Source organism: Capra hircus, chromosome 7, assembly GCF_001704415.2.
Source record: "Capra hircus breed San Clemente chromosome 7, ASM170441v1, whole genome shotgun sequence".
Taxonomy (NCBI): Eukaryota; Metazoa; Chordata; class Mammalia; order Artiodactyla; family Bovidae; genus Capra; species Capra hircus.
This window is the reverse complement of record NC_030814.1, coordinates 30,292,723-30,317,849: the sequence shown is the minus strand read 5'-3', so window position 1 is coordinate 30,317,849 and position 25,127 is coordinate 30,292,723. Positions and strand designations below refer to the sequence as shown.

Sequence of the window (25,127 nt, the reverse complement as noted above, 5' to 3'; positions counted from 1 at the left end):
GAAGCTGGGACCTGAACCCCGAGACAGAGATGTGCGATTCCGCAGTCCCAGCCCTGCCTCGTGGAGGGGGAAGAAACTGAATGAGCTTTCAGGTGCTACCACTGAACCAGCACCATTCCATCGTTGCTCCCCACCCCCGTGGATCTGTTTGCATCGATGCAAACAGCCTGACCTTTCCCAGGGGCTGGCCCACTCCTCAGAGTCGGGCCAGTTGAGCAGTGAGGGCCAAAGGCTCTGAGCATCCCTGGAGTTCACCAGAATCCCCAGAACGGTCCCCAGTGAAAGTCTTACCCACCCAGGTACCCCCTTCTTCCAGCATTCTAGCCAGGGCATCTCTCAGGAGGGATGCACCAGCAGCCCTTACCTGAAGGCTGACGTGTAAAATGGTGGCTGGATGGCCCATGGCCATTCCCTTCCACCAAAAGCTTTACGGCTCTTTCACTTTTGCAAAATCTCGAGCAGTTGTCGCTGCCTAGACTCAAAGTGGAGAAGACTTTTCCTTCCACCTCCCAAGGATTGCTCCAGGAATCTCTCTCCTCCTGCCTCCAGCCCTCACCACCCACCACTCTTCCCTGTTTCCTCTGACCTTCTCATGAAGCTATTACATCAGGGTACCTGTAAGCACTGTGGGCATGAGGACCATCTCACGGCCGTATCCCTGATGACAGGTACCATGTGATGGGCATTCAGGCAGTGGGTAATGAAGATATGATGAATACGCCCCCTTAAAAGGCTCCTCCGTGGAATGTGCATAGTCCATAAATGCCTCTGTCAGGAATCTTTCCGCTGCAAGAAACAGGACGTATACTCAAATGAGCTGTTAAAAAGGGCATGTGTTGTGCGTGGCCTTGCTTCTCCCCACCAGCGACTTCACCAGCTCAAATGATATCATCAGGTTGACATCTTTCTCCTGGACCCCTTCCATCCCTTATCAGTGTTTCCCCTGATACTTAGGCTCATTTACCCCTACCTTCAACTGGTGACCTCTTCACACTGGGGAGGTCAGGCAGGCTTGGCTAAAGATGACTCCAGGCTGCTATTAGCTCAGCTTAGTGACCCAGAGGGAAGAGAAAGGGATCTCTTACAGAATCAAAAACCAAAATCCCTTCGAAGCCCTCTGAAGGGCCTGCCACAGATGTAATGGCAGTCACAGCCCTGGGCCAGTCCCACTGCTCCGGGAGGGGGTGGGGAGGTCTGTGCGTGGCTGGGTCACATGTACCATGTGACGGATGGCTCAGTAAAAACGTCTAGATGGGGAAACCTCAGGGAAAGGGGGCGCTGCTCCCAGAGGAGGAAGAGATGGTTACATCACACTGAAACTTACGCACCCCCGATCTAGTCTTCATCGTCCATCCTTCCAAAGCCTAATCATAAAACAAACTTCTGGTCCTGAGGACTTGTTCATGCTTTAATGCTCCTCCCCTCCAGCAAGACTTCTTTCTATACTTTTGGAAGACAGCACTGAAACCACCTCCTCCTGTTAAGATTTAAAACTTCTGCTCTTTGCTAAGACAGGCTTACTGCACGATTCTCTCTGATAAGGAAGGCATATAACCACCCTCTAGGATATCTCCTCCTGATTATGATTTACACAGAGATTGCAAAAGCACGAAACAGCTACATGTGTAGGTAGCAGAACAAAAGGAAAATTGCTGCCAAGATAATCTTCCATCATGATATTGGTATTAGTGTTATTAGTATTCCCAGAAGGAGTGGGAGTTAGTAATTTTGTTTTGGTTTCTGTATAATTAGTATGACATTGCAATTACACGTTGGCTTGTGTTACTTTTACTTCTGTGGCAAATGACAGTGACACGGGAACAAGGTGGGAGGCAGATGTGCATGTGTGCCTGTGAACACACACACGTGAACTCAGTTCCGCGTGGATCCCACTCTGTAGGTCTGCTAACCTACACTGTCACCACAAAAGCCTGAATTTTATCAGCCCTTTCTGCCCCAGTGCATTCACTTTGCACCAACCAATGTTGTTTTGTTTTTTGTTGTTTTTTTTTTCCCCCGAGCACCTATTATGTTCCTGGCACTGTATTAGGCACTGAGGATGTATTAGTGAACAGACAAGACACTCAATTCTGAACAGAGCTTGTACAGACAGAACTTGCTACAAATTTAACATTAGCTTAAATAATATATAATTAGAAGGGTGCTAAGTCGCTTCAGTCGTGTCCAACTCTGTGCGACCCCATAGACGGCAGCCCACCAGGCTCCCCCATCCCTGGGATTCTCCAGGCAAGAACACTGGAGTGGGTTGCCATTTCCTTAAGCCTCTGCAAATATATTCAATAATAAATCCCCCAAACAAGCATTACTTTTGGATTACTTGCTATTTTGATTGCTGTGATAGAAAAGTAAAAATATCCTCCTGGAGCTTATACTGTAGCAAGGGGAAAACAGATAGTAATCAAATTAACTACAACTAATGTAAAGAAATGGTGATGGATGCTGTGAGGGAACATGGTTGAGATAACAAGGCATATCTGATTGAGGTTAAGGCCACACAAAGAAAATGGCCTTTGGGGTAAGAAAATGAATGAGGAGTAGGAATTTTCCAGTAATGGAATGGGAAGAAAGCATTCTGGGCTAAGCTACCAGCACATCCAAAGGCCCTGAGGCAGAAAAGACTGTTGCTTGTTATCTGAGCAGAAGATGAGGCAGAAGGGTTAGAGCAAATTAGCTGGGGGTGGTGAGGTCAAGGGATTGGGACCTTATTGTTCTGGTAAGGATCTTGGAAGGGCTTCCCAGGTGACTCAGTGCTAAGCAATCCACCTGCCAAGCAGGAGATGCGGGTTTGATCCCTGAGTCGGAAAGGTCCCCTGGAGGAGGAAATGGCAACCCGCTTCAGTATTCTTGACTGGGAAATCCCATGGACAGAGGAGCCTGGTGGACTACAGTCTATGGGGGTCACAAAAGAGTTGGACATGACTTAGTGACTATAGAAATATAGAAGTCCTCACCAGACGTACCCACTGTTGAATGCAAAGGAGCATTCATCCATAGGCTGCTCCGTCTTCCTTTCTTCTTAGAGGCTAAAGAGACGTACGACATGCTTGACATCCAGAAGTTCAGGTTGAAGGATGACAAGTACAAGCCCCATTCAGGTCATCTAGGCTGAACCTCCACATCAGACACCTCTCCTCTCTGCCACATGCCTCCCCAGGGACCACCTGCCTCCACCAGGATACCCAAAGCATCAGAAGTGAAGTTCTCTGACACCTGGGCAGGGCCCCTGCTAACCACCCAAGCTTTCACTTCCTGACCACCCCATCTGGAATATTCTGCCTAACCCACCTCCTGCCCTCACCTGTTGAACTCTCATACTTTGGGACCCCACCCCCAACCCCGAGGCAGCACTTTCTCTGGGCAGCTGTCCTTGTCAGCTCAGTTCTGATTCTGTGTCCCCTCTCCATTCCATAGTGCCTTCCTCTGTTTACTCTCATAACCACACACATGTTTTCCACTGTTGGTTTATGTGTCTTTATCCTCCTCTGACCTGTAAGTTCACAAAGGCAGGGGCCCTAACTGTTCTGCTCTATTTTAAGTATTGATCACATCAACAAGCATACACAGTAGGTGCTCAGTAAATGCTCAATGAATGGATGTGATTTTAAATTGACATCCTAAAAATCCACTCCCTCCAATCTGTGTTCATTCCAGGACTCGAGGGTTCCTCCCAGAATGACTATCACTGTTCAGAATGAAGACAGCCTTTCAGATATTTGGAGGTCACAAGTGTCCTGCTCACATTTTCTTGTCTCGGTTTTTCATGTTAAAGCCTTAGATCTAACATGTTTAAACTCAGTCTAATTCAGTCCCCTTACTCACAAATGCTTGTCGAGCACCAAGCACTTTCCAAACTAACAGAGACCCTGAGAAACTTAAGCTAAAGCCTCTACCCACCAGAAGTTCACAGGCCACGACAGATAAGGAAACCAAGGCCTGACTAGGGAAGATTCTACTTTGTAATGACAAAAACGATCCATATCAACAATGCAACTCAGATCTGGGTCTCTTCCACCTTTCTACCTCACCACCATCCAAAATAGCACATCATCACCAAATCATGTTTGCTTGGGGAATACATTATTTAACGTGTTTGCAGAGGCTTAACCTTCTAATTATGCATTCTTTAAGCTAATATTAAATTGATAGCAAGTTGTTCTGTCTCCTCCAGCCCTGATCCCAACATAGCACAGAGTCATGTTGTATGGGAGCTGGGGAGAGCTACTTTTTAAATCCTAAAGGACTGACCCAGAAAGGAAATGAAGATGTCATCCAGGCCAGGCTTCTCCTCTGGGTGGGTGAACAGCTCAACTCTCCAAGCAGGGAGTTCTGCTTTTCAGCGCTGCCAGACAAGGAGACTCTCTCCCTCCTCCCTCACGAATCTTTTCAGGGTTTCCCAGATTTAAAGCAGAAGAGGCAAGGGTTCTGCTCTAAGTCTAACTGAGGTTTCTCCTCCTGTGCTTCAGTGCCACTTCCGGGAGGGGACCCAGCTCAGTGTTAATTTCTTCTTTGCAGTTTCTCGATTCACCGGCTCCCCATGCTGCCCCTCAAGCTAAGTTAGAGTCATCCGTTATGGGCCCAGCAGGGCCATTTTGACGACAGCGTTTCCTTTTCTTGGGGTTTTTTACGAGCCTCCTTGTGACAGGCGTGTGCTTGGTAAGATCAAAACATTCTGGAGGGAGATTCCACATGGGGAAACTACTTCCCAAAGTCTGCCCTCTGCAAAAATAAAAACCATGCTAAGTAGCTGAGTTTTATTAACTGGGGAAGCCAGGCTGAGGAAAATGCCCGATAATTAAAAATAATGGCTTCCTTGGAAACACAAAATTGTATTAATTTAAAAATTGGTTTCTCAATCACTGAATACCTACCGAGCTGGCTGGGAAGGGAATTGTGCTGATCCTGGCAGTGAAAATAATTCAAAATAACTTTTATGTTCTCCAGGAAGCCTCAAGGTTAATTTAAATATTGTTAGATGGGTAATTTAATTCGGAATAAGAGAGCGGTGTGGCTAAGTGAAAACTCCTGCACACTCTGAAGATGAGGCGGGGCAGCTGCCCACGACAAGCTGAGCATGCCTGTCAGACTCTCCACAATTTCGACCCCCACAGCCCAGGCACCTCCTCTTTAGCAAAGGGACCCTCACAATTCAAGATGTTTGATTAGATGATGTGGCTGGCCCAGACTCCCTGGCTCTGCTTCCAGTGAATTTATCACACTTAATTATTAGAAGGATCGGGTGTTTTTATAGAAATTACACATTTCCAAAGTTAAACTCAGCAGTATCACCAAGGTGGGACTGCGGGTCATTCCTGACTACTCTGCCCTTACAAGCACAGCAACTAACAAGGCACCACTGAGAGCATTCTACAACACAGGGTGAGGCTGAGGCAACCCCCAACACACGCACCACAGAGGGAATGACAGATACGTCAGAAGGGTAAGGGGCGCCGCTGCCCACGGACCGCATTGCCCCTCCCCCAGGCCGGCACAGCTCCGCTAGTGGAAAAAGCAAGCTCCTGGGCGACATTCAGGTCCCCCCGCCCCCACCCCAGCAATGTGACTTGCTTTGTGAGAGCCACTACACCTGTATTGTCCCACCAAGCCTGCAAGGGAAGCTGCAGGGCTCAACCACTGGGAATCGGCCGTGATGGGGGAAACGGGGAGGGGCCTGCAACAACCCACACTCAAGAGCGCAGCAGAACAAGCCCCTGCCTGCAGCCCCCAGGTAGTAATCCCGTCCAGCAGCTTTGCTCAGCTGCAGAACCAAGTCTGACCAGGGAACTCACCTGGGTGCAAGTCAGGTCCTCAAATGAGGGGTGGAGCCCGATCTGCCCACCTCCCTCTCCAAGACATGGAAGCCCAACAGTGCTCAAGCCAGGAAGCAGGCAGGCAGAGCTGATGGCCCCCAGAGGCCAGTCTGTGTCAGGCATGGAGGCTTCCCCTGCTATGCCCAGACAGGGAGAGTTCATCCACAGTCCCACTGCTGCTAAGTGGAGCTCTCAGCTCCTGCAAACCAGAAAAACCTCTTCAGAAAATGTGGGAGGTGCCTGAAGTGGACCCCACACACACACAGCATCCAGGCAGGGGAGCAGATCATAGGCCTGCCAGCTGCTGAGTGTGGCTCCTACCCAGACTGGCCAGGGTCACTGCCAGGAACACAGAGAGAATGGACCGCCCAGCAGTCTCAAGCAGAGAGATGGGAAGGCTGAGCTGATAGCCTGTAGAGCAGAGCCAGTGGCCCTGTTTGATCAGGGAGCTTGGGGCAAGAGTTGGTTTGGATCAAGACCACAAACAAACAGCGTTACAAACCTTGGAGCTAGTTCTCCCACTGTGCCCAAGCAGGGAAACTAATGTGTAGCCCCACTCATTGCTGACTACAGGCTTCAGCCCACCCAACCAAGGAAACTAACCAGAGCCCTGCTTACAGTGGCAGTTGAACAGAAACACTCCGTAGCTTTTCCCATCTGCAGAGCAAAACCAGTAGCCCCATCTGGACAGGGAATTCAGTATATACACTTCCCAAATTCAAGTCCCACGACAAAAAGCCATGCAGCCCTTGGATTCCATTCTGCTGCCTGACCAAGACAAGTACGCTACCTACTGCTGAGTATAGTAACCTGGCCCAATGGTCTAAAAAGCCTGACCAGAGAACCTAGGCAACTGCATAGTCTATACTATACCCTCCTTTAGGCAGGAAACTGAGACAAGAGTCCTATCCAACTGTTTAAAGTCAGCAGCACACCCTCTCACCCCTGGCCTCAGGCAGTTACCTTACTCAAAAACAGATCCTAATATCAAGCCCTACCTGCTCAAAGACTTTATCAGTAGATACATCCAGAAACCAAAACTGAGCTAACTGGTGAAGCATTTTCTCAACCAAAGCAAACCTATAAAGTCTAGAAGAGAGACCACTTACTTCGGTGCACAGATACCACCATGAGGAATGAAAAGCCAGAGAAATATGACCACCAAAGCAAACTAAGAGAGCTTCAATAACTGACCCTACTTAAATGAAGATCTGTGAGCTGTCAGCCAGAGAATTCAGAGTAGTCCTCTTATTTTTTTTTTGATTATTTTTTTTTTTATTTATTTTTTTTTTTTAATTTTAAAATCTTTAATTCTTACATGCGTTCCCAAACATGAACCCCCCTCCCACCTCCCTCCCCACAACATCTCTCTGGGTCATCCCCATGCACCAGCTCCAAGCATGCTGTATCCTGCATCAGACATAGACTGGCAATTCAATTCTTACATACTGCAGTGAACTGCAAGAACACACAAATGAGGAAAACAACTATTGAACACTAGTTGAGCAAAAATAGAAACCATGAAAAAAATTCTAGAGCTAAAAAAAATAACTAAACTGAAGACGTCAATAAAGCACCTCAAAGGCAGAATCAACACAGAAGAAAAATCAGCAACCTGGATGATAAGGCAGTTGAAATTCTCCAGAGGAACAAAAACAAAACAAAAACAGTGATGAAAGGCTTTGCACTTATCCACCCCACCCCAGCTCCTGCAGAAAGAATATTTGCATTACAGAAATTCCTGAAGACAAAGAGAAAAGAACAGAAAGTATATTGAAACCAATAATGGCTGAAATTTTTATAAATCAAAAAAAAGGGATCAGTTAGGCTCAAAGGACCCCAAATAGCTTGAACCCAAATAGAACTACACTGAGACACAATTAAAATCTTCAAAAGTTGGTCCTCCACCGTTCCCACCATGGTGTCAGAATCAGGGTCAGTGTGGAGAGCCCTTCATCCTGGGACATGGGGCGCGGAGGGAAAAGTGGCCGCCCTCACCGTCACACACTGCATGTTCATGAGGAACCTGGTGCTAAATCATTCATAGATGACCTGCTTCTGGGTCGGGGTTTCATAGGCAGCAGAGCAGCTCCCTTGCTGTAATCTATTGAAAGTCAGCCCTCCACACAAATTTGTAAAAGAAAAAGAAATTTTAACTTTTAAGAAAAAGATTTTTTTTTTCTTTTAAAAGAAGAAAAAAAATGTCAAAAGTCAAAGATAAAGTTGGGAGCAGCAGGACAATAAAAAAACATCCCTTACAAAAGAATCCCCATGAGACTATCAACAGGTTTCTCACCAGAAACTTCAGGCTAGGAGAAGTGGGGTGATATATTTAAAATCTTGAAAGGAAAAAACTTTAAACCAAAAACTCTATACCCAGCAAAACTGTCCTTCAGAAATGAAAGAAGGATAAAGACTCATGAACAAACAAAAGCAAGGTGTTTGTTACCATTAGACCTGCCTTACAAAAGTGATAAAGGGAGTTCTTTGAGTAGACATAAAAGGACACTCATTAGCACTGTAAAAATGAAGAAAGTAAAACTTACTTTTAATGATAAAGGTACAAAGTTAGATTATATAATATGGTAAGAGTATAATGTAATTCACATACAACTCTAGTTATGAGTTAAAAAGATAACATAATAGAAATAATCATAACTAATCTGTTATTAGGTATGTAATCTTAAAAATATGTAAACCATAACACCAGAAGCTAAAATGGGAAAAGTTAAAGTGTAAATTTTGGAGTTACAGTAAAGTTTATATCAATTTAAAATAGAATATTGTAATTTTAAGGTATTTTATGTAAGCCTGGTGGTAACCACAATAGAAACACCTGTAGTAATTACACACAGAACATGATAAAGAAGTCAAAGAGCACTCGTGCCAAAAGACATCAAAACACACCCAGAAAAAGACAGCAGGTTATGAAGAAAAGGAACAATGCATCTACCAAAGGCCAGAAAATGATGAACAAAACTGCAGTAGTAAATTCTTACCTATCAATAGTCACTTTAAACATAAACATTGAATTATTTAATTAAAAGACATAGAATGGCAGATTTTTTAAAAATCCAACAATATGCTGCCTTATATGAAACTCACTTTAGCCTTAAAGGCATGTATAGACTGAGAGCGTAAGAGGTGGAAAAAGACAGTACACCAAAAAATAATCCCCCCAAAAAAGGGGTAGCTGTACTTATTATATCAAACAAAAGACTTTAAAAACAGCTTAAAACAACAAAGAAGGTCATTATATACTAATAAAGAGGTCAATTCATTACAGAAAATACAATTATAAATATTTATACACGAAACACTGGAACATCTAAATATATAAAACAAAAACTGAACAAAAGGAGAAATAAGCAGCAATATAATAATAGTAGGGAATCTTACTATCCCACTTTCAACAATGGATGCATCATTCAGACACAGAATTAATAAGAAAACATCAGATTTGAACAACACCATAGACATAATGGCACCCTACTCCAGTACTTTTGCCTGGAAAATCCCATGGATGGAGGAGCCTGGTGGGCTGCAGTCCATGGGGTCACGAAGAGTCGGACGCGACTGAGCAACTTCACTTTCACTTTTCACTTTCATGCATTGGAGAAGGAAATGGCAACCCACTCCAGTGTTCTTGCCTTGAGAATCCCAGGGACGGGGGAGCCTGGTGGGCTGCCGTCCGTGGGGTCACACAGAGTCGGACACGATTGAAGCGACTTAGCAGCAGCAGCAGCAGCAGAGACATAATAGACCTACAGACACACCAAGCATGCTGTCTGACAGCAGCAGAATACACAATCTTCATGTGCACATGGAACATTTTCTAAGATAAACCATATGTTGGGGCACCAAACAAGTCATGCTGCTGCTGCTGCTAAGTTGCTTCAGTCGTGTCCGACTCTGTGTGACCCCATAGACGGCAGCCCACCAGGCTCCCCCGTCCCTGGGATTCTCCAGACAAGAACACTGGAGTGGGCTGCCATCTCCTTCTTCAATGTATGAAAGTGAAAAGTCAAAGTGAAGTCGCTCAGTCATGTCCGACTCCTAGCGACGCCATGGACTGCAGCCCACCAGGCTCCTCCGTCCATGGGATTTTCCAGGCAAGAGTACTGGAGTGGGATGCCATCGCCTTCTCCGAAACAAGTCATAACAAATTCAAAAAGACTAAAATCATAGCAAGTATCATCTCTGACCATAGTAGTATGAAACTAGAAATCAATAATAGGAGGAGAACTAGAAAATTTACAAATACATGGAAATCTTAAAACACAATCCTGAACAACCAGTGGATCAAAGAGAAACTAAAGAGGAAATTTAAAAGAATCTTGAGTCAAATGAAAATGGAAATACAATATAGCAAACCTTATGGGATGCAGCAAAAGCAGTTCTAAGAGGGAAGTTCACATCAACAACACCTAGACTAGGAAGCAAGAAAGCTCCTAAAGAAACAATCTGGAGGTGGAGACAAAGTAAACAGAGTGGAAAGACATGAGCCCACCTCTTCCTATGAAAACACCAAAAATGCAACTAGCTGCTGAACAACCATCCTCAAAAAAATGCTGGAACCTACCAAAAAAGATATCCTGTATCCAAAAACAAAAAAGCCACAAGAAGATGGTAGGAGGATGCAATCACTAAAATCAAGTCCATACCCACCTGGTAAAGTGAAAAGTGAAAGTGTTAGTCACTCAGTCATGTCTGACTCTTTGTGACCCTATGGACTGTATAGCCCATCAGGCTCCTTTGTCCATAGGATTCTCCAGGCAAGAATACTGGAGTGGGTTGCCATTCCCTTCTGCAAGAGATCTTCCCAACCCAGGGATTGAACCCAAGTCTGCATTGCAGGCAGATTCTTTACTGTCCGAGCCACCAAGGAAGTCCACTCACCTGGTAGATGACCCACAAACTGGAAAATAATTATACTGTGGAGGTTCTCCCACAGGAGTGAGTGTGTGCCAGGACCCAGGGAAAAAAGCAGTGACCTCACTCATGGAAGCCTGGTCATAGAATTCCTACCTGCTGGTATTGGAGGGCCTTCTGCAAGGAAAGGGGGAGGCTTTGGCTCACTGCAGGGACGAAGACACTGGCAGCAGTAGTTCTGGGGAGCACTCATTGGTGTGAGCTCTCCTGGAGGCTGGCATTTTCTCACCAGGTAGAACTGTCACCGTTTGCAGATGACATGATACTATACATAGAAAATCTTAAAGTTGCCACCAGAAAACTACTGGAGCTCATCAACAAATTTGGTAAAGTTGCAGGACACAAAATTAATACACAGTAATCTGTTGCATTTCTATACATTAACAAAGATCAGAAAGAGAAACTAAGCAATTTATCATATCAAAAAGAATAAAAACCTAGGAATAAACCTACATAAGGAGGCAAAATACTTCTATTCTGAAAACTGTAAGACACTCATGAAAGAAATCAAAGATGACACAAACAGATGGAAAGATATACCATGTTCTTGGATTGGAAGAATCAATATTGTCAGAATGACTGTACTACCCAAGGCAATCTACAGGGTCAATGCAATCCCTATCAAATTGCCAATGGCATTTTTCACAGAACTAGAACAAAATTCTTAAAATGTGTATAGAGGTGCAAAAGACCTCAAATAGCCAAAGTAATCTTGAGAAGGAAACACAGAGCTGGAGGAGTCAGGCTCTCTGACTTCAGACTATATTCCAAAGCTACAGTCATCAAAAGAGCATTGTGCTGGCAGAAGAACAAAAATACAGCTCAGTGGAACAGGATAGAAAACTCAGAAGTAAATCCATGCACCTGTGGTCAATTACTCTATTGATAGAGGAGACAAGACTATACAATGAAGAAAAGATAGTCTCTTCAATAAATGATGCTGGGAAAACTGAACAGCTACATATAAAAAAATTAAATTAGAACATTCTTTAACACCATACAAGAAAAGAAATTCAAAATGAATTAAAGACCTAAATGTAAGACTGGACAGTATAAAACTCTTAAAGGAAAACATAGAAAGAACACACTTTAACATACATCAGAGCAATATCTTCTTCAATCTGTCTCCTAGAGTAATGGAACTAAAAACAAAATAAATGGGACCTAATTAAACTCAAAAGCTTTTGCACAGCAAGGGAAACCATAAGCAAAACAAAAAGACAACCCATACAACAGAAGAAAATGTTTGCAAACAATGTGACAAAGAATTAATATGCAAAATCTACAAGTAGCTCATGTGGCTCAAAATCAAAAAAAATAAAAATAAAACATAAATGGACAGAAGACCTAAATAGACATTCCTCCAAAGAATACATACACATAGCCAAGAAGCACATGAAATGATGCTCAAAATGACTAATTATTAGGGAAATGCAAATTAAGACACCTCACACTGGTGAGAATGATCATCATCAAAAAGTCTACAAACAATAACTACTGAAGAGAGTGTGGAGAAAAGGGAACCCTCCCACACTGTTAGTGGGAATGTAAATTAGTACCATCTCTATGGAGAAAAGTGTAGATTCCTTTTAAAAACTAAAAACAGAACTGCCATATGATCCAGCAATCCCACTCCTGGGCATATGTCTGGAGAAAAACATGGTTCAAAAGGATAGATGCCACCCAAGTGTTCACTGCAGCGCTGTTTACAAAAGTCAAGACATGGAAGCAACCTAAATGTCCACTGACAGAGGAGGAATGGATAAAGAAGATGTGGAACACGTATATAATGGAATATTACTCAGTCATTTAAAAGAACAAAATAATGCCATTTGCTGCAACGTGGATGAGCCTGGAGATTATCATACTAACTGAAATGCCAGACAAAGAAAAATACAATATTGCCTATATGTGGAATCTTAACAAAATTATACAAATGAACTTGTTTACAAATAAGTTCACAGACTTAGAAAACAAGCTTATGGTTACCAAAGGTGAAATGTAGGGGACAAATGTGGAGTCTGGAATTGATATATACACACCACTATATTTAAAATAGATAACCTACTGTACAGCACAGGTAGGTCCTACAACAGGGTCCTACAACAAGGACCTGCTGTACAGCTCAGGGAACCCTTCTCAAGATTCTGTAATAACCTACATGGGGAAAATTTTTGAAAATGAATAGATAACGTGTATATGTAACTAGAAAAAGAACAAACAACCCAAAGTTACCAGTAGGAAGAAACAATAAAGAGCAGATATAGAGAACAGGAAATATATAAAGTATATAAAACAAACTCACAGCTGGTTCTTCGAACAGATCAGTACAACTGACGCACCCTTAGGTACACCAGCCAAGGAAAAAAGAGGGGAGCCAAATGAACAAAATTATAAATGAAGAAGAACATATACAAAGGATCACCGGAGGCTTCTCTGAACAGCTATACACCAACAAACTGAATAGCCTAAAAGAAATGGAAAAATTCTTATAAACATAGAAGTTAGCAAGACTGCATTAGGAAGAAACAGAAAATCTGAACAGACCAGTTAACTAGTAAGAAGAAAATTGGTAATCACAAATCGACAAATGAAGAAAAACTTGGGATCGGATGGCTTCACTGGTGAATTTACCTAAACATTTTAAGAATTAATACCAGTCCTTCTCAGACTCTTTCAGAAAATCTAAGAGGAGAGAACACTCCCTCAAACTTTATTTATAAGACCAGGGTTACCCTGATACCAAAACAGAAAAGGACACTACCAGAAAACTACAGACAATGTCCCTGATGAAAATAGATGTGAAAATTCCAAATGAAATACTAGCAAATCAAATTCAGGAGCACATTAAAAGGATCATTCACAGGATCAACTGAGATTTGTTCCTGGGATACAAGGATGACTCCAAATTTGCAAAATAATCAGTGTGATAGATCACATTAATAGAATGAATGAAAAAATTCATATGATCATGTCAATATATGCAGGAAAAGCATCTGACAAAATTCAACACCTGTCCATGATAAAAACTCTTAACATATTAGGTATAGATAGAGCATGCTGCTGCTAAATTGCTTCAGTCGTGTCCGACTCTGTGCGACCCCAGAGACAACAGCCCACCAGGCTCCCCCATCCCTGGGATTCTCTAGGCAAGAAGACTGGAGTGGGCTGCCATTTCCTTCTTCAATGCATGAAAGTGAAGAGTGAAAGTGAAGTCGCTCAGTCATGTCCAACTCTTAGAGACCCCATGGACTGTAGCCTACCAGGCTCCTCCGTCCATGGGATTTGCCAGGCAAGAGTACTGGAGTGGGTTGCCATTGCCTTCTCCGAGATAGAGCATACCTCAACATAATAAAGGCCATATGTAACAAGTCCACAGCTACATCACAATGGTAAAAGGTCGAGACTTTTTCCCTAAAAATAGGATCAAAACAAGGGTGCCCACTCTCACCACTCCTATTCAATATAATTTGGGAAGGTCTAGCCAGAGCAATTAGTCAAGAAAAAAAAAAAATTTTTAAGTACCAGAATTGAAAAAGAAAGAAGTAAAACTGTCTCTATTTGCAGATGACATGATGTTATACATAGAAAATCCTAAATACCAGGAAACTGCTAGCTCTAATCAACAAATGTGAGAAGAGTTTGGGATAAAAATTTAACATAAAAAGATCAGTAGTGTTGCTGTACACTCACAATGAATTATCTGAAAAAGAAATTAAGAAAATGATACTATTTGCAATAGCATCAAAAACAATAAAACACTTAGGAATAAATTTACTAAGGAGATGAAATATTTATGCTTTAAAAAATAAAATACTGATCAAAGAAGATACAAATAAATGAAACCTATCTCATGTTCATGATTTGGAAGAATTAAGATCACTAAAATGTCAATACTAACAAAAGCCATCTACAGATTCAATGCAATTCCTATTAAAATTCCAATGGCATTTTTTACAGAAGTAGAAAAACACTCCTAAAATTTGTATGGAACCACAAAAGACCCTGATAACCAAAGAAATCCTAAGAAATAAGAACAAAGCAAAAAATATCACACTTCCTGGTTTCAAGCTATAGTATTAAGCTATAGTCATCAAAATGTATGATACTTGCATAAAAATAGACAAACAGACCAATAAAATAGAATTGAGAGCCCAGAAATAAATTCAGGCTTACGTGGTCAACTGTATTTAACAAGGAGCCAAGAATACTTGATGGAGAAAAGAAAGTCTCTTCCATAAATTGTTCTGTGAAAATTGGATATTCATGTGTAAAAGAATGAAACTAGGCCCCTTAGACCACTCACAAATATTAACTTGAAATGGAGTAATAACTTAAATGTAACACTTGAAATTATAAAATTCCTAGAGGAAAAAAATAAGGAAAGAAATCCTTGACATGGGTCTTTATAATGATTTTTTTGGTATGACACCTAAAGCATAATTAACAAAATCAAAAATAAACATGTGAGAACATATCAACTATAAAGCTCTGCACAGCAAAAAAAAAAAAAAAGGCAAAGTGGAATAACTATAAAATGAGAAAAAATGTATTTGTAAACTATATATCTGATAGGGCTTCCCAGGTGGCACAGTGGTAAAGAATCCACCTGCCAATGCAGGAGGCACAAGAGACGCAGGTTTGATCCCTGGGTTGGAAAGATCCCCTAGACTAGGAAATAGCAACCTGTTCCAGTACTCTTGCCTGGAAAATGTCATGTATAGAGGAACCTGGCAGACTGCAGTCCACGGGGTTGCAAAGAGTTGGACATGCCTGAGCAACTGAGCACACACATGCATATATCTGATAAAGGGTTAACATCTAAAATATGTGAAGAACTCATATGATTCAATGGCGAAAATCCAATTAAAAATGGGCAAAGGACCTGAATAGATATTTTTACAAAGAAAATATATAGATGGCCAACAGGTGTGCTCAGCATCTCAACAAGACGCTCAACATGACTGATCACTGAGTGAGTGGAGTCGCTCAGTCATGTCCAGCTCTTTGCGACGCCATGGACTGTAGCAGCCTCCCATGTTCCTCTGTCCATGGGATTTTCCAGGCAAGAGTACTGGAGTGGGTTGCCATTAATCACAAACACAATGAGATATCATCTTACTTTTATTGGAATGGCCATCCTCGAAAGAGAAGAGATAATAAAAGTGGCAAAGATGTGGAAAAAAGGGAACTCTTACACTACTGGGATTGCAAATTGGCACAGACACTACGGAAAACAGTATGGAGGTTCCTCAAAAAGGCAAAAATATAACTACTATACAATCCAGCAATTATACTTTTAGGAGTATGTCTGAAGGAAAAAACCACTATGTCAAAGAGCGATCTGTATTTCCATGTTCACAAACAGCATTATTTATAATAGCCGAGATATGGAAATATCCTAAATGTCCACTGAAAGTAAACATATAAAGAAGCTGTACACAGGTAGGTAGATGGAGACAGACAGACAACAGAATATTATTCAGTCATAAAAATGAAGAAATCCTGCCAGGAACAACAACATGGATGAACCTTGTGGGCATTGTGTGAAGTGAAATAAGTCAGAGAAAGATAAATACCATGTGATTTCACTTACAGTTAAAATATGTAAAACAAACAAAAAACCCCAAACTCATTGTAAAAAACATCAAATTTTTGGTTACCAGAGGCAGAGATGAGGGAAATAGAATTGGAGGAAGGTGGTTGAAATGTACAAACTTCCAGTTTTAAGACAAGTGCTATGAGTAATGACCACTATGACCATAATTTAACACTGTTGTATGACATGGGAAAGTTGTTAAAGAAAGGCATTACATAATGACAAGAAGGTATATTCAGCAAGAGGATATAGATATTTACATACCCACTATAAGAGCACCTAAGCATATAAAGCAAATATTAACAGATCTAAAGGGAGAAATATGCAGAAATATAGTAATAGTAGGAGACAGTATCCCACTTACATCAATAGGTAGATTGTCCAGACAGAAAATCAGTAAGGAAACAGTGGCCTTAAGCAATAAATTTGGCCGAATAAACTTAACAGATATATGTACAGCATTCCATCTAAAAACAATGTGATACACATTGGAACATTCCCCAGGACAGATATGTTAGGCCACAAAGTAAGTCTTAACAAATGTATAAGACTGAAATCATATCAAGCATCCTTTCTGACCACAATGGTATTAAACTGGAAGTCAATTACAAAAGAAAACTAGAATATTCACAAATATATGGAGATTAAACAACATGTTACAGGTCAATCAAATACACCAAAGAAGTTCTCATACTGTTGCAAAAATTCTAGGCCCCACAACACACTTCCCAACTTGGGGATCTGACAAAGGGACTGAGAAACTCCAGGGAATCTGACTTAGAAGGTCATTGGGATTTGATTACAGATCTTTCACTGGACTAGGGAAACAGAATCTCTTGGAGGGCACAAACAAAACCGTGTGTGCACCAGGATCCAGGAGAAAGGAGCAGTGACCCCACAAAAGACTGAGTGAGACTTGCCTGTGAGTGTTTGGGAGTCAGTAGTGGCCTGCCACGGGGTCAGGAGCACTGACAGCAACAGTCCTGGGAGGCATGGTGTGCTGGCATAAATCCTCTTGGTGGAGATGACCATTACCTCTGCCATAGTTTGGCCTCAGGACAGACTGCATTACCTGCCTCCTGAGAAACATGTATGCAAGTCAAGAAGCAACAGTTAGAACTGGACATGGAACAACAAACATCAAGGCTATATACTGTCACCCTGCTTATGTAACTTCTATGCAGAGTACATCATGTGAAATGCTGGGCTTGATGAAGCTTAAGCTGGAATCAAGACTTCCAGGAGAAATATCAATAACCTCAGATATGCAGATGACACCACCCTAATAGCAGAAAGTGAAGAGGAACTAAAGAGACTCTTGATGAAAGTGAAAGAGGAGAGCGAAAAAGCTGGCTTATAACCCAACATTCAAAATATAAGATGATGATATCGGGCCCATCACTTCATGGCAAATAGATGGGGAAGAAATGGAAACAGTAGCAGACTTTATTTTCTCAGACTCCAAAATCACTGTGGATGGTGACAGCAGTCGTGAAATTAAAAGATGCTTGCTCCTTGGAAGAAAAGCTATGACAAACCCAGACAGTGTATTAAAAAGCAGAGACATCACTTTGCCATCAAAGGTCTGTCTAGTCAAAATTCTGGTTTTTCCATTTGTCATGTACAGGTCCATGTGAGAGCTGGACCATAAGGAAGGCTGAGTTCTGAAGAACTGATACTTTTGAACTGTGGTGCTGGAAAAGGCTCTTGAGAGTCCCTTGGACAGCAGGGAGACCAAGCTAGTCAGTCCTAAAGGACATCAACCCTGAATATTCATTAGAAAGACTGATGCTGAAGCTGAAGCTCCAATACTTTGGCCACCTGATGTGAAGAGCCAACTCACTGAAAAAGACCCTGATGCTGGGAAAGACTGAGGCCAAGAGAACAAGGAAGCAACAGAGGATGAGATGGTTAGCTGGTATCATTGACTCAGTGGACATGAGCCTGAGCTAACTCCAGCAGGTGGTGAAGGACAAAGAAACTTGCCATTATCTGCAGTCCATGCGGTTGCAAAAAGTCAAACATGATTAAGTGACTGAACAAAAAAATAGACAAATGCGTCAAAGAAATCAAAAGAAAAAAATACCTTGAGACAAATGAAAATGGAAATACAACATACCAAAACTTAAGGAATACAGAAAAAGCAATTCTAAAAAGGAAGTTCATAGCAATAAATATCTACCTGAAGAAACAAGAAATATCATAAGTAGATAACCTAATGTTACACCTTAAGGAACTATGAGAACAACAAATGAAGCCCACAGTTAGAAGGAGGAATAATAAAGATCAGAGAGAAAGTAAATTAAATAGAGACTAAATAGACAATATCAAAAATTCAATGAATCCAAGAGCTAATTCTTTAAGAAGGTAAACCAAATTGACAAACCTTTAGCTAGACTTAGCAAAAAAAGAGAGGACTCAAAATCTGAAATGAAAGAGAAGAAATTATAAACAATACTACAAAAATGAAAATATAATAGAGACTGTTGTAAACATTATATACCAATGAATGGACAATATCGAAGAAAGATGCATTTCTATAAACACAAAGCTTATAACTGAATGATAAATAAAACATCTGAACAGATCAATTACTAGTAATAAGACTGAATCAGTATCAAAAACATCCCACCAAACAGAAATCCAGGATCACATGGCTTCACTTGTGAATTCTACTTAACATTCAAAGAATTTATACCAATCCTTCTCAAATTCTTCCCAAAAGAAATTAAAATGAAGGGATGTTTCCAAACTCATTTAACAAGGCCAGCATTACCCTAATACAAAAATCAGACAAGGACACTGCCAGAAATAAAATTATAGGTCAATATCCCTGATGGACAGAGCTGCAAATATCCTCAAGAAAATATTAGCAAATTGAGTTCAACAATACATGAAAAAGATCATAACACAGGGTCAAATGAAATTTATTCCAAGAATGCAAAGATGGTTCCAAATCCATAAATCAATGTGATACACCACACTAACAAAATAAAGGATAAAAATCATCTCAATAGATGCAGAAAAGCTTTTGACACATTCAACATCCTTTTACAATTAAAAGAACCTCTCAACAGAGTATAAAGGGAATGCATCTCAATATAATAAAGGCCATGTGTGATAAGCCCATTTCTAACATCATACTCCATGTTATGACCAACCTAGACAGCATATTAAAAAGCAGAGACACTACTTTGCTGACAAAGGTCCATATAGTCAGAGATGTGGTTTTTCCAGTAGTCATGTGTGGATGTGAGAGTTGGACCATAAAGAAAGCTGAGTGCCAAAGAATTGATGCTTTTGAACTGTGGTGTTGGAGAAGACTCTTGAGAGTCCCTTGGACTGCAAGGAGATCCATCCAGTCCATCCTAGCAGAAATCAGTCCTGAATATTCATTGGAAGGACTGATGCTGAAGCTGAAACTCCAATACTTTGGCCACCTGATGTGAAGAACTGACTCATTGGAAAAGACTCTGATGTTGGGAAAAATTGAAGACAGGAGGAGAAGGAGATGACAGATGGTTGGATGGCATCACTGACTCAATGGACATGAGTTTGAGCAAGCTCCAGGAGTTGGTGATGGACAGGGAAGCCTGCGTGATGCAGTCCATAGTATCCCAAGGAGTCAGACAGGACTGAGCAACCGAACTGAACTGAACATCATACTCAATGGTAAAAGGCTGAAAACTCTTCCTCTAAGAACAAGAACAAGTATGCCCATTCTTGCCACTTTTATTCACCATAGCATTGAAAATCCTAGATAGCAATTAAGCAAGAAAAAATAAAAGGTATCCAATGGGAAAAAGAAGTAAAACTGCCACTATTTGCCAAAACCATGAACATACACACACAGAACATCCTAAAGACTTTACAAAAAAACTGTAGAATAAACAAATTCAGTAAAGTTGCAGGATACAAAATCAGTATTCAGAAATCTGTTACATTTCTACATACTAATAACAAACCATTAGAATTAAGAAATCAATCACATTTATAATTCCATCAAAATACCTAGGAATAAACTTAGCCAAGGAGGTGAAATATCTGTACACTAAAAACTGTAAGACATTAGTGAAAGAAATTGAAAAAGGGATTTTCTGTGCTCATGGATTAGGAGAAAAATGCCCTTAATATCAAAAGCAACTTACAGATTTAATACAATCCCTAAACAAAGCCCAATGGCATTTTTCACATAAATAGAACAGACATTCCTAAAATTGATATGGAACCACAGATATCCAAATAGCCAAAGCAATCTTAAGATGGAAGAAAAAAGCTGGCGACATCACAATCCTTGATTTGAAACTCTATTGCAAAGCTATAGTCATCAAAACAATATTGCAATAAACACAGACACATAGACCAATGGAACAGAATTGAGAGACCAAAAATAAACTGCACATATACAGTCAATTAATTGACAACAAAGAGCGAAAAATATACAAACAGAGAAAGGACACTCTGTTTAACTAATGGTGTTGGGGAAACTTGATAGTCACATGCAAAAGAACAGAACTGGAGCACTATTTATACCACTCACAGGAATTAACTCAAGTGGATTAAAAACTTGAACATAAGACCTAAAGCTGTAAAATTGAGGGAAAAACATAGGCGGTAAGCTTTTTGACATTCATCTGAAGGATGATGTTTTGGATTTGCCACCTAAGCAAAAGCAATAAAAGCAAAAATCAAAAAGTGGGACTACATCAAACTAAAAAAGCTTACACACAGCAAAGGAAACCATCCACAAAATGAAAAGACAGCCTTTTTATTATAACATTTTTTTAACATTTACAAATCATATATCTATTAATGGCTTAATACCCAAAATACAAAAAGAACTCATACAACTCAATAGCAGAAAAACAAAAAACACTTCTACTGACAAATAGGATTTATATAGACATTTTTCCAGAGAAGACATATAGATGGCCAATAGGCACCTGGAAAGGTGTTCAACATCATTGATAATTAGGGATGTTCAAATCAAAACCATAATGAGATATTATTAATACCTCACACCTATTAGAATGGCTGTTATCAAAATGACAATGAATGTTGGTGAGGTTGTAGAGAAAAGGGAAACTGCATGTCCTGCAGGAGAAGGCAATGGCGCCCCACTCCAGTACTCTTGCCTGGAAAATCCCATGGATGGAGGAGCCTGGTGGGCTGCAGTCCATGGGGTAGTGAAGAGTCGGACGCGACTGAGCGACTTCACTTTCACTTTTTACTTTCATGCACTGGAGAAGGAAATGGCAACCCACTCCAGTGTTCTTGCCTGGAGAAGCCCAGGGACGGGGAGCCTTGTGGGCTGCCGTCTCTGGGGTCACACAGAGTCAGACATGACTGAAGCAACTTAGCAGCAGCAGCAGCAGCATGCACTGTTGGTAGGAGTGCAAACTGATGCAGTCACTGTGGAAATAGTATCGCGCTTCCTCGAAAACAAAAAAATGAAAAATAGAACTACCATATGACCCAGCAGTCCCACTCCTGGATATATATATGAATAAAATGAAAACACAAAGCCAACAAAATAGGCACCCCAGCATTCACTGCAGCATATTCACAACCAAGACATCGAAGCAACCTAAGTGTCCATCAAGGATGAATACAGAAGATGTGATACATACACACACACACACACACACACACACACACAATGGAAAACTATTCTGACCCTGCCAAAAAAAAAGGAATGAAATATTGCCATTTGTGATATGGATGAACCTTGAAGGCATTATGTGAAGTGAAATAAGTCAGACAGAAAAAGACAAATACCATATGATCTCACTTATATATGGAATCTTTAAAAAAAAAAAGATTATAGTTACTGAAAACAGATTGGTGGTTGACAGTGGTAAGGGGTTGGGGTGATTAAAATGAGGAAAGGGAGTCAAAAGATTCAAACTTACGCTTAAATAAGTTGTAATGTACAGCATGGTGTTTATGGTTAACACTGTATTGCATATTTGAAAGTTGCTAACTCTTGAGAGTCCCTTGGACTGCAAGGAGATCCAACCAATCCATTCTGAAGGAGATCAGTCCTGAGTGTTCACTGGAAGGACTGATGCTAAAGCTGAAACTCCAATACTTTGGCCACCTCATGCAAAGAGTTGACTCATTGGAAAAGACCCTGATGCTGGGAGGGATTGAGGGCAGGAGGAGAAAGGGACGACAGAGGATGAGATGGCTGGATGGCATCACCGACTCGATGGACATGAGTTTGAGTGAACTCCAGGAGTCAGTGATGGACAGGGAGGCCTGGCGTGCTGTGATTCCTGGGGTCACGAAGAGTCGGACACGACTGAGCAACTTAACTGAAGAGTAAATCTTAGAAGTCCTCATCACAGGAAAAAGTATTTCACAACTGTGTACAGGGATCAGTGATAACTAGACTTACTGAGCTGATTGTTTACAGTACATACACTATTGAATTGTTCTGTTGTATGAAATGGCAGCCCACTCCAGTATTCTTGCCTGGAGAATCCCAAGGACAGAGGAGCCTCGTGGGCTGCCGTCTAAGGGATCGCACAGAGTTGGACAGGACTGAAGCGACTTAGCAGCAGCAGCAGCATACCTGAAACTAATAGAATACTGTATGTCAATTTGATCTTAACTTTAAAAATAAACTTAAAAATCATTGATTTTAAAGAAAGGTGTGAAGAGGGTAAATCCTAAGACTCTTCCCTTTTTTTGTATCTATATGAGATGATGGATTTAACCTAATTTATTGTGGTAATCATTTCATAATATATGTAAGTTAAATCACTGTGCTGTACACTTTAAACTTATACAATGAGATATATCAGTTATCTCAATGAAGTGAAGTGAAGTGAGGACACTCAGTCATGTCTGACTCTTTGTGACCTCATGGACTGTAACCTACCAGGCTCCTCTGTCCATGGGATTTTCCAGGCAAGAATACTGGAGTGGGTTGCCATTTCCTTCGCCAGGAGATCTTCCCGACCCAGGGATCGAACCCGGGTTTCCTGCATTCCAGGCAGATGCTTTACTGTCTGAGCCACCAGAGAAGCCCAATTATCTCAATAAACAGTGGGAAATCTCAAATTAGCTCTATAATAAAATCCCATTCCCACCCTGAATTATCAGTGGCTAATGGGGTCGCAAAGAGTCGGACACGACTGAGCGACTGAACTGAACTGAACTGAATGATTAGTACCTATTACTTTTTTATGGTTGGTGTACCTGGGCCTCGTTAGCTTTTCAGTAACAGCAGTAAACCCAAATGGTAGCAGTCAGAGGTTTGGGAACCCTCTTCTGTGCTTGCCCACTATTCTGTTTTTTCTGCATTCTCAACACCTTCATATACTAAGATAGTTGTTACTATGATAGTCATGCTTGCACATATGATTTACATGTTAGTATCCCCCATGAATACATGTTATAGCACTATACTTACATGCATACACACAATTATATTATGGATATATGATTTGCCTGTTGGTCTCCCCCAGGTAACTGAAGATAGAGCCTATGGCACACTAAGTATTTTAGCCAGTAGGACTCGTCAGAATCGCCCAGCTTTGATTCCCTGGGAGGCTGATTCAGCAGTGGTGGAGTCAGTGCAGCAGCCGTGCTTTGAGAGAGCATCCCCGATGGTTTAGAATCGCACCTCTGATGGAGAGCCACCCATGGGGTGGGGGTGTGGGGGGCAACGGTACAGCCTAGGGGTGGAGGTGGTGAGCTCAGGATTGGGATCCTGGGCCCAACGCTTACTGTGTAAGCGTGAGCACAGCACTTTAACCATCTGTGCTTTGCATGTAATATTGGGATAATAGTGCCTGCCTGTGAGTGTTGTGAGGATTAAACAAGAAAAACATGGGCAGTGCTGAGAACACACCAAGCCCATCGCAAAGTTCTCAGGACGTGTTGCTCTGTTGGTGGTGTTCCTCCTTGCATTCCAGAGCAGGCACCATGCTTGACATTGGCAGAGATGTAATGTTTAATCAATAATAAATGCCCTGGGGGCTGTGTGATATTAGTGAAGAGAAACACGGGAAAACAGGAAAGGGATGGACGGATGACTGAGGAAGTAGGAAATACATAGGTACAGGCGGCTCAGGAAATCCTGAAAATCCTTCCTCACTGTTGCCACATGTTTCATTCTGCCGAATAAAATGTTCACAAGGTCTTGAACTGAAATCCTGAGACAATAGGCTTAAGAATATTGGTGGCCTTCTGCTGCTCTTGTCCCAAATGAAGCGACCCAGTGTGGCCAAATTTCTGTTCCCAGAGGAAGTGATCTTTCTAACCCAAGCTTGTGGTTTGCTCTGGTTATGATAACTCTAATACCGTATCTTCAGCATCTTCAGCGATTCTGACAGCATTAACTTTCGGACATGTTAGAAATATTCTGCCATACTCCTTTTTTGGATTCTTCCAATTACTGCAGGTTTGATGATATGAATCTTTCACTTAAAGTTGGATTTTCTTAAAATCCCAAGAACTCACACCTTTTTCTCTTTCCATGCTTTAGATAAATGTTCTATCTCACATGTTCTGTCCCCTTTTCTCTGGGATGATTTCATGAAAACAGCAATGGTTTGGGGAATCAGGTAGTCCTGGGCTCAGATCCTGGCACTTCTCTAGCTATGTGACCCCCTCGAGCTTGGATGCCCATATATAAAATAATTTTTACCTATGTGTGAGAATAAAATGGAATCAAGTATGTAAAGCACTTAGCACAGTGTCTGTCAAAGCATCAGGGACTTTTATCAGTTTAGATTAGCTTCAACTGCTGGTAACAG

At 41.4% G+C, this 25,127-nt stretch overlaps 1 protein-coding gene across 6 annotated transcripts in view; it reads left to right on the top strand.

Annotated features, from left to right (window-relative positions):
• The window catches only part of LOC108633191 (teneurin-2), a 755,039-nt gene that overhangs the window by 700,577 nt on the left and 29,335 nt on the right, over positions 1-25,127 (top strand). The window lies entirely within an intron of this gene.